The sequence below is a fragment of the Pseudonaja textilis genome, chromosome 9, assembly GCF_049901715.1.
Source record: "Pseudonaja textilis isolate UNSWEBS1 chromosome 9, rPseTex1.2, whole genome shotgun sequence".
NCBI lineage: Eukaryota > Metazoa > Chordata > Lepidosauria > Squamata > Elapidae > Pseudonaja > Pseudonaja textilis.
Genome location: NC_141998.1, coordinates 5,130,471 through 5,152,488, shown reverse-complemented (window position 1 = coordinate 5,152,488; position 22,018 = coordinate 5,130,471). Strand labels below are relative to the sequence as shown.

Below are 22,018 nucleotides of genomic sequence, written 5' to 3'. Positions count from 1 at the left end.
GATATAGGAAGGTAAGGCAGCACTAAGCAAAGCATGAATTTTGAAAGGGAGAACCCTATACCCACTGATGGGGGAAATTAGGTGTGAGTTATTGTGTTTGTAGGTTATCTGGCATCTTTCCTCCCTTCCTGAAGTGAAATTAACCTGGTGGTTAATGTTGGAGGGTGGTGTCATCAGATCCTCTCAATCCTAAAAGACTTTACTATGGCATAAAGTTATGCTGCAACTAAGTCTTGGCAGATTCTCTGACTCCTGATTTAGTTGCCTGGGTTTATGTATTTAATGGTGGAGAGGAACAACATCCCTCCCCAATCATATTATGGACCTGAAAAGGCCCATTAAAAACAAACAAACAAACCTGGAAATAGTAGAAATAATAGGAACATGGAAAAGTTAATGGAGAAGAAGCAATGGTTGGAAACTAAATCAAGGAAAGAAGCAACCTGGAATTCGGGAGAAACTTCCTAACAGGGAGGACAATCAGCTTTCAGAAGCTGTGGATGCTCCATCACTGGAGGCTTTTAAAAAGAGACCGGACAGCCATTTGTCTGAAATGTTTATATGGTCTTCTGCTTGAGCAGGGGGTTGGACTAGAAGATCTCCAAGGTCCCTTCCAACTCTGTTATGCTGAGAACATGTTAGCTTAAGGAGAGGCTTTTGCAGTGATGATGTACCTAATTTGCTACAGTATATCATGCTTGTCATGAGTGAATTGTCATACATTTAATTATTATCGATTTATTCCATCAAATATCTTAGGAAATCTGCACGTTGACATTTACAATTTTTCCAAAGGGCCACACTGCTTGGAGCTGCACATGTATTATGCCCATACATTGCAACATCCTAGGTTTTGTGGAAGAACTTTATGTGTATAAAGGCCCATACCAGTTAAAGAAATGAAGGCTGTGACTTCACATATTGTCAACAGATAACAAAGACCTTATGAGACTTTGAGATCCAAACAGGCATCTTGTTCATTAGATGCCTGGTATAACAGAGAAAAGGAGAAAGCCTGGTTCATTTATGTTGCTCTTCCAGGTGATGATAGAATTCAAGAAAAACAATTGGGAAAAAATTACAAAATATTGGGATTTATAGATTGAATACTTACTAAAAATCAGTCAAGATTGGAGCCCTTGGAGCAAAAACTAAAGGACTTCCTCAGTATTTGAAAATATTGAATTGATCAGACCTGAACACTGTAATTTTACAAAAGAATCCCATTCTTCTTGAAATTGTCTATATTCTTAGATGCTACCTGAAATAATTCTTAGATCCTTTATTACAACTGGAATTATTGAGTTTCTTCCAATCTTGGACTGTGAATTTAACTGTAGACTACCTAAACATAATAATATTTTCTTTAAATAATCAGCACCTAGTTCAGAGGTGGGCAACTATGGCCCCTTTATGACTTGTGGACTTCAACTCCCAAAATTCCTGAGCTAGCATGGCTTGCTCAGGAATTCTGGGAGTTGAAGTCCATAATTCATAAAAGGGCCATAGTTGCCCACCCCTGACCTAGTTAAATTCAAGAAATTCAGAGTTTGGATGGATTCATATACTGTATTATGACCATTCGGTTATTTCATTTTATTCTGCTGCAGGTGTTATAGACATGTGCCAAATTATCTTGTAAGAGCTGTTCTCAGGGTTTTTTTTTCTGTTATTCTACAGTATTTCCAATCTGAAGAGTGTACTTGCAGCTTGATGTGGATATGTCTTTGGAATGGTATATTGAAAGATTCCGCTGTTCTCATACTGTGATGTACTGTAGTTTGCTTTTACCATGGTTTGTTAAGCGGTCTCCAGTGGCCGGATTTACATATTGTGCTAAATCAAATCATAATTTATAAATAATTGGATTGCAATATGTTCTGAGCCAATGGTAAATGAAACATTATGATTTAGCTTGATTATGTGAACCCATGGCCTTGAGATTTTCTGAAGTCACAGAGGACAGCCAAAGCTATATTTTTTTTTAATTTTTTTCATTCTCCCATTTCTCTACATTCAATTAACCACCACCCCACTTTATGATTTGCCTTTGTCAATGTGCTTATTTGGAGAATTGTGCTTGTGGTCTCTGAGTAATAGTTATTAAAGGTTAATAGTTTTCTTAATGTTATTAATGCTCAGAGTAGATGTGGGAGAAATACCTTTTTATTTGTTTTAATTGTGTAGAGAGAGATAGCTAAAACATAATTAAAAAGCTGACTAAATCGCTTAGGAGGCCTCTTGGTATAGTATATAAAGTATGTTTGGTTCAGTTAAATGCATTTATGTACTGAGCCAATTGTAGTTTATTCAGTTAACCATTGCTAAACAAGTGATAGCTTAGTAAAGTTTTGGAGACCCTTATGCAGCTTTAAGGCTTTTGGACTTCAACTCCCAGAATTCCTCCTCCAGTCATGTTAGCTCAGGAATTCTGGAAGTTGAAGTCCACAAGTCTTAAACCTGACAAGTTTGAAGACCCTTGCCTCTGTGTGTCCAAAACATTACAATGGATAATTCTGTGCTGGACTGCTTATTGCAATGTTCATTGTTTTTGGAAGAGTTTACATGCAAAGATTTGAGCCTTCAATATCCCTGCTATAGTGGAGTGATCCATTGGCCAGGAAGCACAAACTAATACCCCAAAAGCATTCATTGGGTCATTCTGGGCAGTCCCCAACTCGCCACCAAAGTAACTTTTGAAAATTCACAAGCTGCTTATGGGAGAGGTACCTTGTTTATTGCTCCAGATTCTTCAAAAGAACAATGAAGAAAACAAAATTCCTAAATTGTTAAATCTATTATTTCAATGCATATAGGTAATTCATAGACTGTTTATTTATGTAATCTATGCTATTAAATATTTAAAAATGTATCTGTTGAATATGTCGGTTACACTGATGTGTCTGGAAACATTACACTTTTTAATTATGTTATTCATAATCTTTATTGAAACTGCTCATTCACATCAATCCAGTATTCCTAGAATCCATCCTTCATGGCAACCATTGCATTTACTTACCAAGAAACAGTAATTGTTTTGTTGGCATCATTTTTAAAGCAATGAATTACCTTAAAGAGCATCTTTAAGGGGAATCTTGGCAAGTAACTCTTAAACAATATTGCTTCCACATCGTTCATATCATTCTTATAAATTTGGCACTAAAATATCTGGCATTCCAAATATTAGGTAGAAGGCAGTATTTCAATGTTATCTGTATGTAGCAGAAACAAACCGGGAACAGATCAGACTCATTTGTAAAGTTGAATATAATTTTAACATGAATGCAGAAAGCATTAATCAGATGAGTACACCCAGCTGCAATGGAAATTGACAAAGCTGCTGTATTTCTTTTTCAACTGTGAGGTTTATTTTTTTGTATCATATATTGAAAGAGAAAAATGAAGAAATAAGCATTCATTAAAACATTTCCCCTCTATACCAGTCTAAACTAATTTTACTAAATGTACAATTTAGTATATATGTGCAAGTATACAAAATTAAATTATTCTTTAAATCTCTTTAATAAGAAACATTTTTCTATATAGCTCTTCAAGATGTCTAATGATATAAAGCCCATCAAACTGTTGCATAGTTGAGTGTGAGTCTTTCTAATCTTGTATCATTTTTAATAATTTTTGCTAATTATAAAATTGCCCTCCTTCATCTTTTTAATTTTCAAATTGTAGAATATAATCCAGAGTAACATGAGCATGTACAGAAAACAGGAAAGTTCCCAGAGCAAAATTAATAACTAAAATAAAGTCTGGTCAGAAGAGAATCATAGTAGCACATCATGTGACCCAAACTGTAGACCTTAAAAATTGAGTAGCCTATCATATAATTCTTTCCATATTAATACCTGCCTCATTTACACGATGAAGCAATTGGATGTCAGTTCGTAGTAATCATTTTTATTCTGAAATCTGCTACCTTAGCCTAGGATGCTCACTCCCGTATTCCCAGATTGAATTTAAATGTGCCCTTTGCAGGCTCCCTAGACTTAGATGTCTGAAAATCTGGGACAACTGTAGGAGGACACTTTTAACTGATGAGACAGGGAATGATGCCAATCAATAATAAGTCTAAGCCTTAACCTACTTCAGAGGATTTACTGGTAAAATAAAGTCAGTCCTACGGTGCCTCCTTATAAAAAAGTAGGATTTAAGCGTGATAATGAATTAGATAATAGGTTTTGGAATGTTTGTTGGTTGTATAAAAGACATTAAAGCTTCAGATATGAAGTCATAAACCCCATAGCTGGTATCCACCAAAGGAGTTGCATGAGTAACTCCCAGATTCTCAATGATGGTGTTTATTGAGTATTCTGGGAATTTCCATCCGAATCCTACTCATCAGCTTTGGAAAGGCTTAATGTTAAAAAAAACAAAACAATTGCAACAGTGGGCAGATTGCTAAAAGCTCTAATTTAGCACTTGTCCATATTTATCAGAGAATGGAACAAATCTGTGGGATGCTTTGTTTTATTTTGTATACAATTCTGATATGGATGTTTTCTAATGTATTTGTTTAGCTTTTTTTTCACTGGAGGAATTGCAAAAGGAATGTTAGGCATAAATGCAAATTCTCAATTTGGAAAACTATAGTTCTCTCGGTTAGGTAGATGCTTCCTAGTCTGAGGAAGTGCAGATGCATTGGAAGTTTTCTTTCATCTTTTTCATTCAACAAATGGCTTGCTGCATAGACATTTTAATAGTCTGTCCTAACATCTGTAGGGCATCAGGTGGGAAATAATGTATGCACAGGATGTAGGACACTGGACATTTAAAACTCTGTCATTTGTCTGGTTTATGGCAAGGAAATTGTTAGTCTTTTATTTTTGCTCTGTTCCATTGCAAGTGCTGTAAAGTGGCCTCATTTTAAAATGATTTTTTATATGATCAGTTATATTTATAAGACATGGAATACCATATTATGGTTTACTAGTTGACTCACGGTTTCAGTTTTCACACACTATCTACAGACTGTAAAGGAGACAAAGATTTTACAAATGAGTTCAATTACCTGTAGAAAATAGTCTAGATGGGGGGCTATGTATTTTTAAAAAAACAAAAGATTCTTTGTCATTTGTATGTTTTCTTTTTAACCACTCACTTCCTGTCTTTGACTGTGTAATTTGGTTTTAGAGATCTGGTTGCTGTACATTAGTGCAATGTCATAAATTAGTATTTTAGGCTTTTCCTTTTGTTTTAGGTGACATATTCAGGTGCTGTCTGATTATTACAGAAGAAACTAATTATTAATTTGAAGGACTTTCAGGGAGCCTTCATTGTGCTGGATATAATGCAAGTAGTTTATAGATATCGTATCTGGATTGCTGCACAATATAGTGCGGCTTATAAATTGCTGATCTACTGTAGGTTCTATCAGTCAGCTAGTTCAAGCTTCCCTCTATTATTATTTCAAATAACCAGCAAGGGGTTCTTTTTACCCATTGTATATGACTAAATCAGGAGGCTGGTGGTTGTGGTAATTGTGCTAGGCCCATCCAAGATGCCAGGAAAGCAAAGAAACTATTCCTTCTTCATAATTTAGAAAGTTGTGGTGTATGTAGGAAAGTCCAACAAACTCCCTATGAGTTATCCCATAACAGAATGAAGATAAAAGTATCGAGGAAGTATGTAAAGAAAGTGATCAAGATGTGCAATCATGATACTTTTTAAAACATAGAGCAATAGATCTCAAGTGCTACAGCGCAGAGTAACTTTAGTGCAGTTTTTGAGGTTTTCAGAGAATGATTTGGTTTGATGGATTCTCTGCCTTCAAGTTGTTGTTGGTTCTTAGCAACCACATAGATAGATTTTCCCAGTGAATGATTTGGTTTAGAGAACGGTAAATCAGGAAGATTTGAGTTCAAATCTCTGCTGAGGTGTAAAAGCCACATGTCCTTGGGCGGCTACTCACTGGCTTATCAATTCCATCACAGTGGAACTAATGTGGCAAGAGGGAAGGCCTCATAGGAGAAACTCAGCGCGTAGGAGGAGAGATTTTATGGTTCAGTGCTGTAACTTCTGCACTGCTGTGTTTTCTGTCTATGCCAATGGCTAAAACTAGGTATGTGGGTTTTTTTTTTTTTCTAAAGGAGAAATAGCGGAATGACCAGGAATCTGCAAGGGTAAAGGAAGCTTTCTCGCCTGCCCGTTTTCTCTTTGCATTTCTTGTTCTGCTCCTGGCATATGTTAGCCTGGCGAATGCTGATTTAGGAATATACAGTTGCCAAGATAATATCTAGCTCAATTACAATCCTAAAGTCCTCAGCGAGAAGTCCTTGGAAGAAGCCTATATAATAAATTAATACACAGAGCCCGGAATACAGATTTTTGGAATTTGTCCATAGTATCTTAGAAGGAATCCCAATGAGTCATGCCCACTGCGGTTCTTCGAAGTAAGGTACCTGTTTTTTGTATATCTTGTGGCAGTAAATTCCAATAGATAGCCAGAGCCAATAAATGAAGAACTGTGAAATCTAAGCCATGGAAAAAGGTCCAAGGGGACAGAAATATTTTCAGAATGATGAAAAATGTTTATTTCAAAGAGATTTCAAAAGGAAATACTGCGATGCTTATTGATCCTGCTGTTGACATACACGGTTTACATTTTCTAAAAGTGCTTCTTTTCTTTTGATATGAAAATGCTGAATGTACTGGCCGAAATTCAACAAGACATTCTAACTCAAAGCGCCAGGAATTAGAAAAGTAACAGCAAACTTTTCTCGGTTGCAAAGTCTGACGGCATATAAGAAACTGCTTTTAAAAATCTTCTCTTTAAAAGATGTTTGTCACGGGGAAGACTTGATTGTGTAGAAATCAGGATGTTGTTGTGTAGGATTTAGGATGTTTCCCAGCCCAAATAATGGGAAATATATGTGTGTATCATACCTAAACTCAGTTGGCTTGTTTTCCAGTTGATTAAAAACATGTTACAGTTTACATCTATGTCTCTAATATAAGGTGCAATAATAATTAACTAAATTTAAAAGACACTTAGCTTTCATAAATAAAAATTTACTAATACAATATACACAAAATCTTTGGTTAGATTTGTTAGGACAGTATTCAAATATTGAAGGGGAGAAAGTTCTCCCATCTGATTACAAAATATCCGGGGGGGGGATCGTTTTTAAGTGCAGTACACAGAAGCTTCCTACACTCAGTGTAACTTTCCTCTGATATCAGGAAATCCCTTTCAGTGCATTTTAATTGCCATCTTGAGAGCCTTGGGCCTGAAGACAGGTTCTTTGCTTATACTGAGAAATCCTATAAAAAATATTGTCTATGGAGCTTCTCAGTCCTCCAGGTCACGGTGGTCCCAAAGGGGCTTTTTCAAGAGGCCACTGGACTTTCTGGTTTTCCTTTGAAGGCATTTCGCTTCTCATCCAAGAAGCTTTTTCAGCTCTGGAATAGGAAATACTGTTTCCAATTTAGCTTTTCCTAGAAAAAACGTATCTGCAGAAGCTCTTGCACCTGTATAGTAAAGTATAGTGATTCAAGAAGAAAATAGCAAAAGCCAAATGGCAAAGAACTTTTTTTTTAAAAAAGGGGAGGGGGAGTAATCTGTTTAACCCTAACGCTAACCTTCATCTCTTAAAAAGAAGAGGAAAGAAAGTAGAAGGATTACAAATCCTCCCGGAAGAAGCCCAGATATAATGTCTTTGTCTTTATCTTTATCTCTCTCTATAAAAATGAAGTACCACTCCCGCATCATCACAGAAACTCCAGAACCACAAAGTCTACAAACTTGAACATTGGCACCTAGGCTCTTGGCTTCTAGGTGCTCACAAAGAAAGGTGTTTTTTTTTTTTTAAATGACTTCCTTAGCAGCAGAAATTTTAAGCTCAGTTGTGGTTGTAAGTCAAATCCTACAAGAGCAGGATTTAAAGCAAAATTGTAGAAAAGAGGCTGACTTCATAGATTATTAAGTTATTATGTGTTGATATTGAAAGGAAATTAAAATATGGAGTTCATTACTGAAGTAGTGAAAAAGATAGGAATATCTTTTTACATTGAGAATTTAATTCCATCAAACTAATCTCTGTGTATTTTGGTAAAAAAGGAAAATAACCTGAAAAGGCTACATACTGTATACGTGATGTTTTGTGACCGTTTGTATTAGTCTTTGTTTTTAGAGCCAAGGAAGGCACTCAGTCATTTTTAAAGTCATTTCATCTATGGTTTTCCTTAATTGTTTTGCTCAATAATGAAAACATTTCTAAAAGAGATTCCTATAAATTGACTGAATATAGTTTATTTCTGCAAACCTAAACTTGTGGAAATAGAAAAACCCCCCAAAAGAGATAGATGATGTTAATTAGGTTTTAAGAGTTAATTCTTAATTCTTTAAACAAGCTTAACTGATACAAAAAAGGCTAGCGGGTTTAACTTAACAATTGAGACCATTGGTATAAAAATGGCATAATTACCGTAGTGTAACTCAAAGACAAGCTGTAGAAAGGCTTGCGGGGTGGTGGGGAAATGGTGAATTTGTCTATTGCATGAAGCCATACTACTATATGTTATCTGTGAGGGTTTGGTTGGTGTAGGTTTATATGAATCAAACTGGTTTGGAAGTTTTTCAATAAATAAGGAGATAATGGCTTAGCATGAAACAGTGTAAAGGCCTTCCCTGGACTTTTGTCATCCTGACACACAGTACTAATTGCAACATTGGAGTATAAATTCTGTAAAAGCTTAGTTTGTGGAAGGGTAGAATTAGGTGCATGGCTTTTTAATCAATGATCTCAGCATGGCAAATCTTAGCTTCATTTATATTAATGCCTCTATGCATAATGAGTTTTGCTTTTCAGTATCAAACACAAAGCAACCGATAATGATGTTCAGAAAGGAAATGACATACATGTTTGATTAGTACTGCTTGCACAACATATGTGGCTATGGGATTGCCCCGGTAATGAAAAGATTGTGTGAATTGGTGATGGAAGACGAGCGTATTTGACTTTAAAAGTAGCAGTGTCACTCTGAAAACAATTTTTTTGAATTCTGCTTTCCTTAAACTATTTGTTTGGTATGTTAGGCTGTTGCCATGTGCATCGTGTTCTCTAGAGCAGGGGTCCAGAGCAAAGCTGGCTGAGGAACTCTGGGAGTTGAAGTCCACAAGTCTTAAGCCTGCCTACTCTAGAGTATGTTTTTAGGGTGGTGCAAGGCAAAGTGCCCTCATGAAAGCAGCCACATCTTCCACAAAGCCATCATCTTAGCAACGTTATTGGGAAAAGAAGAAAGCATAGGAAGGAATCCTCTATCATCGGTTGTTCAACCAGACTGGTTTTTCTCATTGATAAGACACAAAAGTAATTTAGGTGGCACATGAGGTGGCTTCTTTACTCAAGGAAAAGGAGTGGGGAAGAGAGGGCAGAGTAACCCATTTAAGTACACACAAAAGGGATGTTTCTTGAAGCCATGGACAAGAGTGGCATAGGGACGGTGGGCTTTGGAGTCAACGTGGAATAAGGTTCCACACTACTTTTAGCTCTCTTTTCTCTGATGATTTAGTTGTATGTATTGGTTTGGCCTTTGTGGATGGAACATCTGACAGACCCGGGAACATGCAGGCTAAAAGCCGGCTCGGTGACTTTGGGCCAGTCATTCCCTCTCAGCCCAACCCACCTCACAGGATTATTGTAGTGAAGAAAATCAGAGGAGGAAGATGCGTTGCATATGTTGGCCTCCTTAGCTTGCTTGTAAAAATAAATAAAGGTGGGATACAAGACAGTCAATCAACCCTGTTACAGTCAACAACAGGAAGGAAGTGGGCTATTACCGAAAAGGTTCCTTGCTCTAGAGAAGGGAGGAAACCTGAAAAAAAGAGAACTAACTCTGCCTTAATGCCAGATATCAGTTGACCTGGGGAAATAGTTGAACAGGCTTTCAAGAGTCTGTTCCAGAGGTGGGATTCAGCTGGTTCTGACCAGTTCTGGAGAACGAGTAGCAGAAATTTTGAGTAGTTTGGAGAACCGGCAAAGCCCACCTCTGACTGGCCCCGCCAACCCCATCTATTCTCCGCCTCCCGAGTCCCAGCTGATTGGCTGGGTTTTCTTTGGTTGCCCTGCCCAGGAGAACAGAGCTGGAAAGCAGGTTAGAGGGGTGGGGGCGGGAATGGGGATTTTGCAGTAACCTTCCCCTGCCACGCCCACAGAACCGGTAGTAAAAAAAAATTGAATCCCACCACCGGTCTGCTCCATTGTCTTACCAGCAGTAAAGATCTTTCTAGAAATCTAAATGATTATTTCCTGAGTTTGTCAGCCTTGTTGGGCTTCAGAGGAGAAAACTGTTTACAGTAGCGAGTGCTTCTTCAATCCAATTAGTTCCCATTATTTAAAATGATGTCTTTACTTAGTTACCCAGGCTTACACAGGCCACTTCAAGTTGTGAACTGAGTCTAAGGAACCTAACACTGCCACTTAGTGTAAATAATTAAAAACATTAAAACAAACATGAAATAATTCTTATATATTAGTAATATATTACAGTTGTTTTCCTTACAATTTACCACACTGATACATACGGGTGTTATAATTATCAGATTAGCAAATATTTGTTCTTCTCTGAAAATATGCACTGTTCTGTTTGTTTTTATCTTGACAGGATTTAAGATTCAAGATCTGAAATCCATTTAAGTAGGTAGCATGAATATAAATTATTGGTTGATAATTTCTCCCCATGCCAGATCTTTTCAAAGCTTAAAAGGAGCCCCCGAAGACCCCAAAATTGGATTAGCATCTTATGTACCCTCACTCCACATTCCCAAAAAATAACTTTAGAAAAACATAAGAGAGAAAAGCTGTTAACTTTTTCCTGCGGTTGCTTTTAAGGATTTAAAAAAACCCTGGAAATGCAATAATTGGATCTTCTTCCATCATATCTTTTGTGGCTTTAATTATAGCAACTTCAGAAAAAAAAAGCTATTTTCCAAAAGCACCATGTTTAAAATAAAAGTAAATATATAGTAGATTCAATCCTCATAAATTCACTTACCAGAGGACATAATTTCCTATACTGGGCTGAGAAAGACTAGAGTGACATTCAACTCTATACTACTGTAGAGTATAAGGTTACATTTATCAAAAGTATTTTGCCATAACAAGTGTAATTCAGTCTTGTTTGCATTTCTGTAATATATTTGGTTACAATTTGGAGGCACACCTAAATACATGTGTTTCCTCCTTCTCCAAAACTATGTCTATCCTCATGATTATAGATAGAAATGCAAACTTTTTTTGTAGTTCTAAAGTGCTAAGATTTTTGGTACTATCACATCTTACCAGAAGACTGACCAGCTCAGATTACATTTTTAAACACGCTTGATTAAGGTCCTTGGTGCTTAGTAAACCACACATACAACCCATTCTTTGAAAACCAACTATGTAGTTAAAACATACACAGGGAAATATCCCGGGATCAAAGTATCTGAAAGATTGCTGGAGGAGATACTGTAGCAGAGAATTCATCAACTCAAATAGAAGAAAATTTTAAATGTACATCAATTAAATTATGGTAAACAAAGTGGCCTAAAAATGGAAGAATAAGAAAAGCATCCGTTAACATTCATTACATCTTGCTTGCAAGGATGTACGTGGTTCTCTTTGAGAGGAAACAACAACTACTCTCACCTTTATTTTTGCTTAGTAAAACTACACATGTTTTAAACAATGCTGGATGATAAATCTGAACCCGCTAAGATGGGTATCAAAGTCAAGGCTCCTGGGCCACATCCGGCTGTGGGGTGCTTAGATCTGGCCTCTGGGGCTACCCTGGAAGCAGTGAAGGACTAGCCCGTGGTGCTTCTGCCAGCGAAAATGGAGCTCTGTTTTTGCTGGCAGAGGGTTGCAGGAGGCTGTCCCAGCCGAAAACGGAGCTCGGGAGCCGGTTTTCGCTGTCAGAGCGCTCAGGACATCACAGACGCCCCCAACATGAGTGACGTCAAGCTGGCCACACCCATTCTGGCTCCCCACGGTCAAACACAACCCTGATGTGGCCCTCAATGAAAACGAGTTTGACACCCCTGCGCTAAGATTGTACTTAAAAATTGATGGCGGTAGCAGAAAAGTTTAATCTGGACCTACTCTTGTGTAGGCAAACCCTGAATGAGTAATACTAGAGAAGAACACAGACCTGTGTTTCTGTACTGTCAGTTAACTTGCTGGATAATTACCCTATTTTCCTAAATGTAAGATGAATCTCATTTTGGGGTCTAGGAGAACCCACTGCTGCCAACTCGCCTGGGGACACCAGGATAATTCAAAACTGTATTAATCATTTCAGTTACTTTTATTATTGGTGACCACATTTTTGTTGACATTATTGTAACTGTCATATTTTGGGATTGACTTTATTTTATTATTATTGGCCACGGTTCCATTGAAATTAATTCAATGTTTGTATTTGTTGAATTTATCTGCCCCAAGTTTTCCTGCAGTAAGTTGGCCAAGGTGAGGATTCCACTCTCTTTAGGAAGTGCAGACAAAGCTCAAGGGAGATGTGAAAAACTTTTCATTGTACATTGTTATAATCCACCTTTTGCATATTTACATTGCACTGTGTTTATTGCTAATTTGTGATCATTTCGATGTTTGCATTTTTAGGGGAGGTGTGTAAATTAAGATTACACAAAAGGGTGTGATGGCAAAAAGTTTATAAACCCCTGTTATTAACTCTAATTTTTTTTAAAAAAAATCACAGGGCAGGAAATGATGTTTATGTGAAGAGCTTCATTCCTGTCTGTTGGTGAACTAGAAGTTACATGATGGATAGGATTAAAATGAGCTATAGAATAGAAGGGTTCTATATTAGGCAAATGTGATTAGGCACACAAGGAACTTCTCTCCGGTGCATAAGCTCTCAGTGCACATACAAGCAACGAGTGATAAACAGTGATCATAATCATAATTCATGCTGATCATAATTGTCATAAATCATCAGATACAACAAAGTTATAGTCATAAGAAACTAAGGAAATAGGTAATAGGAAAGATGAGAAGGATAATAGGTAACACAGCCCTACTAGGTGGTTTGACGTACTAGGGCATAAACAGTGTTGTAGGAATTAGTTGTTTAGCAGAGTGGAGGAAAAACTCTTTGTGTCTGGTTGTTTTGGCGTGCAATGCCCTATAGTGTCATCTTAAGGGAAGAAGTTGAAACAGTTTACGTCCTAGATGTGAGGGGTCTGTAAATTTTCACAGCCCTCTTTTTGACTCATGCAGTAAACAGGTCCTCAGTGGAAGGCGGGCTGGTTGCCATTGTTGTTGTTTTTCTGCAATTGTCTGCATTTTTTTTCTAATTATCCGTTGAAGTCTGTCTATCTTGTTTGGTTGCAGTGCTGAACCAAACAATTATAGAAGTACAAATGACAGACTCAATAATTCCTTTGTAGATCTGTATCAGTAGCTCCTTTTGGGCTGTCTGAGCTTTCTGAGTTGGCATATAGTTTTTCTATAGAAAAAAAACCTCCACCAAAAATGTGACTATCCAAACCCTTTGGTATGTTTCATTTCTGCTAAAAACCACACGTTTTTTTTTATTGCGGGGTTGTCAAAACTTGGCAACTTTAAGATCTGTGGACTTCAACTCCCAGAATTTCCCAAGCAGCCACCTTAATATTAGGCAGAATAAGACAACTAATGGAATTTCTTATTGTGACTTATCATATCTACGTTTTAGTAGCGTATGCCCGATGTCAAAGATTAACAGCAGGATAGTTTTGCTTATTAGTGTTTAACTAAGAGGTTGAAAAGCTATGATTCTTGTTCTGATTGTCTTGACAGCTATAAGAATATTTTGCTGTTTTTGCATGGAGTCACAGGTGCTTGGAAATGCCTTTCTTTTGCTACCAACAGTTTCAAAAGGGATAATTTATTTCCTTTTGTGTGTGTGTGTGTAGCAGTGCAAAGTTTTTCATTGTAGATCTACCACACACCTGGACGCCTTACAGGGCTCTTTCAGATAATGGATTTTTGCACTACTGTGACTTAACGCACATCAAGAAATATTACATGTTAACATGTTTGAAGTATTTGTACCCCACAAAAACACCTGAATGACTTAAAATGTATTTATGGTATGTTACATAATTTTGGGTACTACCGTAAACCATGAGCCAGTATACATGAAGACAAAATATACATAGTATTGCAAACCTCTCCAGCAGCATAGGGTATCCAGTGAAATTTCATTAACATGGGTGTGCTGGTGAGGAGTTTAAAAAATGCACATTACAATAACCCTTTACCAAATATCTATCATATATATTTTTAAATAGCTTTTTTAAACATAAAAGTTATAGCAGGTCTATTGAGAGTTTTTTTAAATGATGCCACCATGAAATGTGTCCCAAGGCAGCTTAATGTTAGTAAAGCTTGATTAGGAAAACTTGGTGAATTTAAAATCTTGTTTCTGAAATGCTTTTTGTGCATCACATTTCCACGCTCCCCCCCACCCCCCCAGTGTTTAATGGGAAAAAAGCAACAGAGAACAAAAAGGGACATGGAATGATTTTCTCCGCTCATGTCGCTTCTTTGTTCTGAGCAAGAAGGAAGGCTCCTGCCTGATCTTATGGGAATTAGGGCAAAATATTCACTGAAAGTATACATAAAACACAAAATATCATAAATGGAAGGGGCCTTGAAGGTCTTCTAGTCCAACCCCTTCCCCCTCTCCCCCAATCAGGAGACCCTATACCATTTCAGACAGGTAGCAGTCTCTTCTTAAAAGCCTCCAGTGTTGGAGCTCCCATGATTTCTGGTGGCCAGCTGTTCCACTGGTTAATGGTCCTCGCTGTTAGGAAGTTTCTCCTTAATTCCAGGTTGCTTCTCTCCTGGATTAGTTTCCATCCATTGCTTCTTGTTCTGCCTTCAGATGCTTTGGAAAATAGGTTGACTCCCTCTTCTTTGGGGCAGTCCTTCAAATATTGAAATCCTGCTGGTGGACCTGATGGCCGGTCTCTTACTTTGATAAATCGAACTATTTATGTAAATCATGGTGGGTCTAAAGTTACGCACTGGTCTAAAGATACTAGCTGTTAGGCCAGTACTGTAAAATCCTAGGTTTCGGTAGAAGGGAACAGGTGCTGCTCAGGGTTGAACGCTGGATTCCTTGATGCTCCCTGAGCTTGGTGGTTTGTTTCCCTGACCATTTCATTACCTGACAAGGTAGCATCATCGGTACCAGTGAGCGTGAGTTTGCTCCCCATTTTATATGCAGCAGCTAGGCTCGTCCCAGTTTTCCATGTTGTTAAGAGCATGATTTATATGGTTGTGCGTTGCTGTGAACAAAGGCACGGGAAAGAAGGAATTGCTAGGAATCTGAAATGCCGGGGTGAGTTTTGTGTTCCTTAGCAGCAGCGGGGGACTTTCGCAGGCAAGTTGAAGCGTAGTAGGATGATTTGATGAAAAGCAGGGATGGGAGAGAATTTAATGTAGGCAGAGATGCTGAAATTGGAGCGAGGAGGATAAAACGCTTCTTTGCCGTTCTTAAAAATTCTGTAACAGCTAAGACGGTGGTGGCTAACCTTTTGGGGCTCCTGTCTCAAAAATTGTGCGCGTATTTGCACACGCGTGCCAGCACCCAGAAGGCAATGTGCCCCCGCACCCCCTACACATGCACGTGCAATTCCCACCCCCGCCCCCTTACCTGCACTGTGCCTCATAGCTGATTTTCGGCTGGTTTGAGACCTTCTTCGGCCTCCCAGAGGCTTCAGGAAGGCTTCTGCAGGCTTTTCAGCTAGGCCCGTTTTGTCATTTCCGGTATTTCCGGAAAAACAGGAAGCGATGAAACGGGCCTAGTTGAAAAGCCTGCAGAAGCCTTCCTGAAGCCTCTGGGAGGCCGAAAAGGGCCTCAAACCAGCCGAAAATCAGCTGTGAGGTGCAGGTATGCGCAGTGAGGTAAGTTTGCCTGCAGCTCACATGCCAACGCAAATGGCTCCGTGTGCCACTGTGGCACATGTGCCATAGGTTCGCCATCACGGTACTATGAGGTGGGGGGTGTCTCTTGTGCTATCTAGATGGGTTTTCTGTTTTTCAGTCCCTGAAGGGTAGTAATTCCCTGCCGGGATCTAATAACTTTAAATTTTCTGCTGGGAGGCTAAACTGGATCTCGGTGTACCCCTCCCAGTTCCAGCAATGAATGCTAGTCTTCTTGAATGTTGCTTAATTTCTCAATTGCTTAGAAGAGTCCTAGTCCCTACCTTTCTATTAGTGTGTGCTCAAATGAAGAATAGTTCTATAATCCAGAGCTTGTTCTCCCATCAAGTTTATTTGCATATCTTTCAAATAATCATAATCATTTTTGGCATTTGGTGTGTTATTGTGCATTCCTTTGGAAATCTAGATATATATAAAAGCAAAATACCACTCACGCATCATCACAAAATCTCCAGAACCATAAAGCCTACAAACTTGAAATGCGACACGTGTATTCCTCTTGGCTTCTAGGTGCTCACTAAGAAAGGATTTTTCAAAATGACCATCAGAGCACTAATATTTCATATATAATATTATTAACGTACTCTGATGCTAAGGAGTTCTACTCCCCCTCCCCACCTGAAAAGAAATCTCTTCCAAATGTGAAACACAAGCAGACGAGAGGATTTTCAGTTTCAGTTTACCAAGCAGCTTTAGTACAGAACAGTTGAGCTAAGCCACACCCAGGCTCCTTGCTGTCTCCTTGCTCACACAGCAAATACTGTTTCAGTTTCCAAGCAGCCCTCAACTCTCTCACACACTGACAGGACACTAGCCAGATGAATACTGATGGATGCTGGTAGGCAAAGGCAGAATTTTTCCCCCCCTTATTTTCCTCCCTAAAAACTCAGCCCGACCACATAGTTTCGTCGCGAAGCACAGGTAGTAAGTTATATACTGTAAAAGGATTGAGGAAAGTTAAAAGTCCAACCTCAGTCAGAGTGATCAGAATATTTTAAAATATCTAAACATGCGTCAGACTATCAGAGGAGGCCTTCAATGAGGACCATCCAGAAGATCCCAAGCAGAAGGCACCTCTTCCTCATTATACTTGGTTCATCCTCTGACAACTAGGATGAAAGACAACTGTCATTGAACCTGGAATGCATATTAGTCTTTGGCTTCTTCCCCAAGAATTTATTAAGATCCCCTTTGGCCATTCATTCATTTCTGACTATCATTGCATCTTGCAAGTATAGTAAGACATTAATTAATAATAGATTGAAGCCAGAGAGAAAACACAAGGAAAGAAAACAGAATAAAAAAGAACATTTCTTCTTAAGGTCTGGGTGAAAACACCCAGTGTTCTTTTTCTGCACCTCCCCACTTGTACGTTTCTCTGTAGAAGAAATGTTTTCTATCAATTTTTTTTCCAGTTTACTGCTAATCAATCTCATCAGAATTCTAATCTTTTGCATATGAGGTTCATATAAGCAAGTATTGTTTAGTGAGAATTTCCATGCAAAATAAACATTGGCTATGCTTATTCTTATAATCAGCTCAGTACACTGGCCATTTCTCTTGCGAATTCCAGGAACTGCATTTTGGTTCTGTTTGAAGTATCAAATCAGATCTGAATTACTTGATTTATGTTGATGTTTTGACTCAACCACTGCTTTATTTGAAGTTGCATGTTCTATTTAGGAAGTGTCATTTTTAAAAAGTTGAATTAGCATTTGGAATCAAAACCTAATAAATCAGATAATTCAGATCAGATTTGATGTTTCAATTCAATCCAGTGTTTAAAAATAACAGTGACTGAATTTCAGAGTACCTTACTAATGCCATCATGCAAATACTAATGCTATGCAAATACTATTATAAGCAGCAATTAATCTAATAAATTGGTTGTTGAGCAAATGGCTAAAATATATTCAATTAGAAAAAATATTTTACTTCTTATATTTTGATTTTCAATAATGAACCAACCTATTATTGTGAACAAAATAAATGAAATATATCTTAGTTTTACCAAAGCATTTAATACTATATCCTTGTGAAGGAAGTAAAAATAGGTTGGATAATGTGGGAAGTTTAGCAGTTGGTTAAATAACTGTAGGCAGCATATATTCATTAATGATTTGCATCAATCTGGAAGCAAGGACTCTCAAGTGGGATGCTACAGGATCATTTCCTGGAGTCTTGTGCTATTCACCTTGTAAAAATAAGTTGCATTGAATGTTGCGTAAACAGAGACGCAGGATATAAATATGGTAAATAAATAAAGGCTGTGCTCCCTATTAAATTTTCAGCCATCCTCATAGCCCTTCAGAATTCTGATTCTGCAAGAGGTTTGAATGTTGATACGATAAGATACTTAAAAACGGAAACTTCTGCCTGGATTTACATCTTCTGCTACTGGCTCCTCCTCTTCGATAGCCTCGGCCTCTTGAATTGTAATTGAGAACTTCCAGTGTTCTTGAAGCCAGGCAATTCACGCCCAATTTATGGCTATTCACGGCCAGCTATTACCTTGATGGGCTATGAATATGCATTAGCTGATCTCAAACAGCGGGCTATCGATCTAGAGCAGGGGTGTCCAACTTGATTTCATTGAGGGCCGCATCAGGGATGTGTTTGACCTTGGGGTCAGGGGGGCATGGCCAGCTCAACTTTACTCCTGTCGCGGGTGCCTGGGGCGGCCCAAGCACTCTGCCAGCAAATTTTTGGCTGCTATGGCCTCCTGCAACCCTCCGCCAGGGAAAACGGAGCTTGGGAGGGCCATATGCAGCCCTTCCGAGCTCCGTTTCCACTGGCAGAGGCACTGCGGGGCGGTCCTTTGCTGTTTCCAGGATGGCCCTGCGGGCCAGATCTAAACACCCCACAGGCCAGATCTGGCCCACGGACCTCGAGTTTGACATCCCTGGTCTACAGATGCAAGCAGACTTTGTAGAAACGCCTTCTTTAGCCTTCTGCACATTTTCTTCAACCAGCTAGATAGGTCAGTCACCTAACAATCCCCAAATTCAGAAGGGCCTTATTCTTAGTCAGATTCAGCACCCTCCCAGAGCTGTTACCAAAGGAAGATTCCCCCAAATCCTCTTCAAACGAGAGACCGCATCCATGCAGTGGCGGAATAATGGAATTGATGGAACATGTTGTTCTCCATTACCCTGTCTATGCAAGTGTTTGCCAACAGTTTCCATTGTTTACTAAATATCCCGGTCGTTCTGATTTGTTTTATCTCTGATTTTATTTCCTTGACCACAACCAGGTACTGTTTTATAGTCTGCCCAGTATGCCGTAATATTCATTCTGCAGTGGAGGGCCAGGGTTTAGCAGGAGTTGAACTAAAATAGACCTGCAGAGTCCCTTATCTCTGCAGTTAAATGGTGAACCTCATTTTCTACACGGTTGCAAACATTAATTATAATTACTACAGCATCTTATTTTGTTGCAACTATATTTCTTCTTGTGATTTTTTTTTTAATATATATAATCCTGTGCAAAAAAGAAAGGTAATAGTGGTTAAATCTGAGAGGGTGAATTTGGAAGCCACTAATCCTGGTCTTACTGTGCTGTGATGTGATTAGTTTGCCGCAGGCAAGTCACAGCCTCTCAACGTCAGCTCCTTATCTGATTTGCCTTAAGGACTCTGACAAGAAAACATATAGGAAGCGTTATATTAATATGCAGTGTTATTGATGAAATAACAGATCTCTCATAGAGATGCCTTTAATATCAACGAATGTTTGTGCTAGCAATATCAAAAGGATATAACTATTCAGATTCTATCTGTTTGTTGTAATACCATAGACACTGGGTTGACAGGTAGGGACATATACAGTATTTCAGGGTGGATTTGATTTAAATTAAATGGATTTAAATCGCTAGTAAAAAGGCTTGATTTGAATCAACTCATTTTAAATAATAATTTTTACAGAGCAACTGTCATCTCTGTCCCACAGCAGCTCCTCCTCTAACCCACTGTTGACTCACCAACAGTCCCAATATTGCAGAATATACAACCTAATTCTACATAACAAAGCTCCATTTCATGCTCAATAAACTAAATTATTAATGTACCTTAAATAGAAAAATACCTTTAGATAGATTTTTACTCCAAAAGCATTTTATTAAAATAAATTTGATAAAAAAAAATTAAAAAATCTGATTTTAAAAAAAATCATCTATTTTTATCCACCCTGCTATATTTTGATCTGATAATCACAGCATGAGTAAGGTAGATACCTCACTCTCTAGTTGTGCAGAACAGTGGAAATTCTGGAGCTGCCTTGGTGTTAGATTGCATAAGGATAACACACTTTTCCATCCATCAGTAGATGAAGGGCCACTGGAAAGTTTGTCTTTCTTCCCAGAATAAAACCAGGAAACTGGCCCTACTTATCGGCCAAATAAGAAGCAGCTGTAAGAAGGAACGTGGCTTCTTTCATATTTGTCTCTGGCCCTAGGACCAGAAAGCTGAAGACTAATATTTTTCCAGACTTATCCATCAAGCCAGTAAGCAAAGGACAGCCGTTTACTGTCTGTTTAAGAACTTCAGTGAAGGAAAAATCACCCTGTCCTTCATTAGATTAAAAAGCGTTCGTTTTTAGTTCACAGCTTTGAACTAACTCTGGCTTTCACAACTTTGAACAACTTATGTGTACCTTGGTTTTCTCAGTTTGAAAATCTGAAGAAAGGTCTTGTCTTATTTAATCTGATGAAATCCTCATCATTAAGAAATAGCAGTTAAAGAAAAAGGGAGATATTATGAAAATGCAACATTTAAATAATAGTAAGTAAATAAGTAATAAATGAAAAAAATTCTCTAGCTCAGTATGATAATTTTGGAGAATTGACTTGATAAACGTAAATTTGAAGTGGCCACTAGCAGAAACCAAAAAATGATGTCATACAACCATGACAGAATTTTCTGTTTTGTTTTAAACCATTTAAAAATAAGCTTAATGAGAAATATCCCATTATAAACTATGACTGCACCATAGAAATGCTGATTTATTTATTAGGAATCCAGTAGTAGCTTTTCTGACAAATTAAAAGGCATAAACTTTTGGAGGCCGCATCTTTCTGCCTTTCCTTTTCCTCTCCATCCATCTCAATTTAAATCCTATCACAGTCTAGCTACTTACATTTGATGAAATGAGCTGTAATTCACAAAATTTCTGCATTAAAAAATTGTTAATCCAAAAAACTCTAAAGCTGCCAGGCTCCTGGATTCCCCCCACCCCACCCCAAGGATGAATAAATAGCTTTCCTCTTACAGTGGTTAATTTATAAAACTGCTTTTCACTAAACATTAATTTAACAACAAACTGTCCTGATTGTTCACTGCTTTATACTGATTTTGTACAAGACAAGTCAGTGGTATGAATAATATAACCCTTGAACTTAGGACAGTTTTGGTCTAATGCTATTGGAGTTCTTGTTTTGCTTAAAAGATGTTCTAAAATATTATTCTGCTAAAATATCGGGTCTCCTGCTTGAGCAAGCGGTTGGACAAGAAGGATCCTTCCAACCTTCTTATTCTGTGCACTATTTTCTAAATAAGAGAACAAACCAGACTTGGACAGATATTGCAGCTGCCTTTTAAAAAAATATAATTAAGTTAATAGATACGAAGGCAATTTTCTTCTTCCCACTTGGCTCTTGCAGGATCGCCGGTTGGTTGCAGGCCTTCTCCAGATTACTTTAGATCGATTTGCTCTGCTTAAGGTTTACATATCATGTGCAATTTGTCAATTTTGTGGAATGAGCCCCGGCAAGCAGGCCTTCTCTATCACTCTGGAACAAGGGTTGACAACCTTTTGGACCTCAGGGACGATCAAACTCATAATTTTAAATCCCAGAGACCCTGGGAAAATCCCCCCCCCCCCCCCAAAAAAAAAGGTCTGCAGGAAAATTCCCCACCCCGTTTTCCTACTGATCAATCATTCTTTATTTGGGATCACAGGATACCCTCTCCAGCTCTGTTCGCGCAGGGGGGGGGGCGTTGGCTTCATGCAAGGAAAGCAGCTGAAGCTGCAGAAGTCTTTCTCTCTCCCAAACTCCACCAGAAATGAGTCTTTGCT

The 22,018-nt window shown here is 38.2% G+C and overlaps 1 protein-coding gene across 4 annotated transcripts in view; it reads left to right on the top strand.

The window, feature by feature from the left end:
• PPP3CC (protein phosphatase 3 catalytic subunit gamma) overlaps positions 1-22,018 on the top strand; it is a 68,128-nt gene that overhangs the window by 2,652 nt on the left and 43,458 nt on the right. The gene's annotated exons all lie outside the window — the stretch shown is intronic.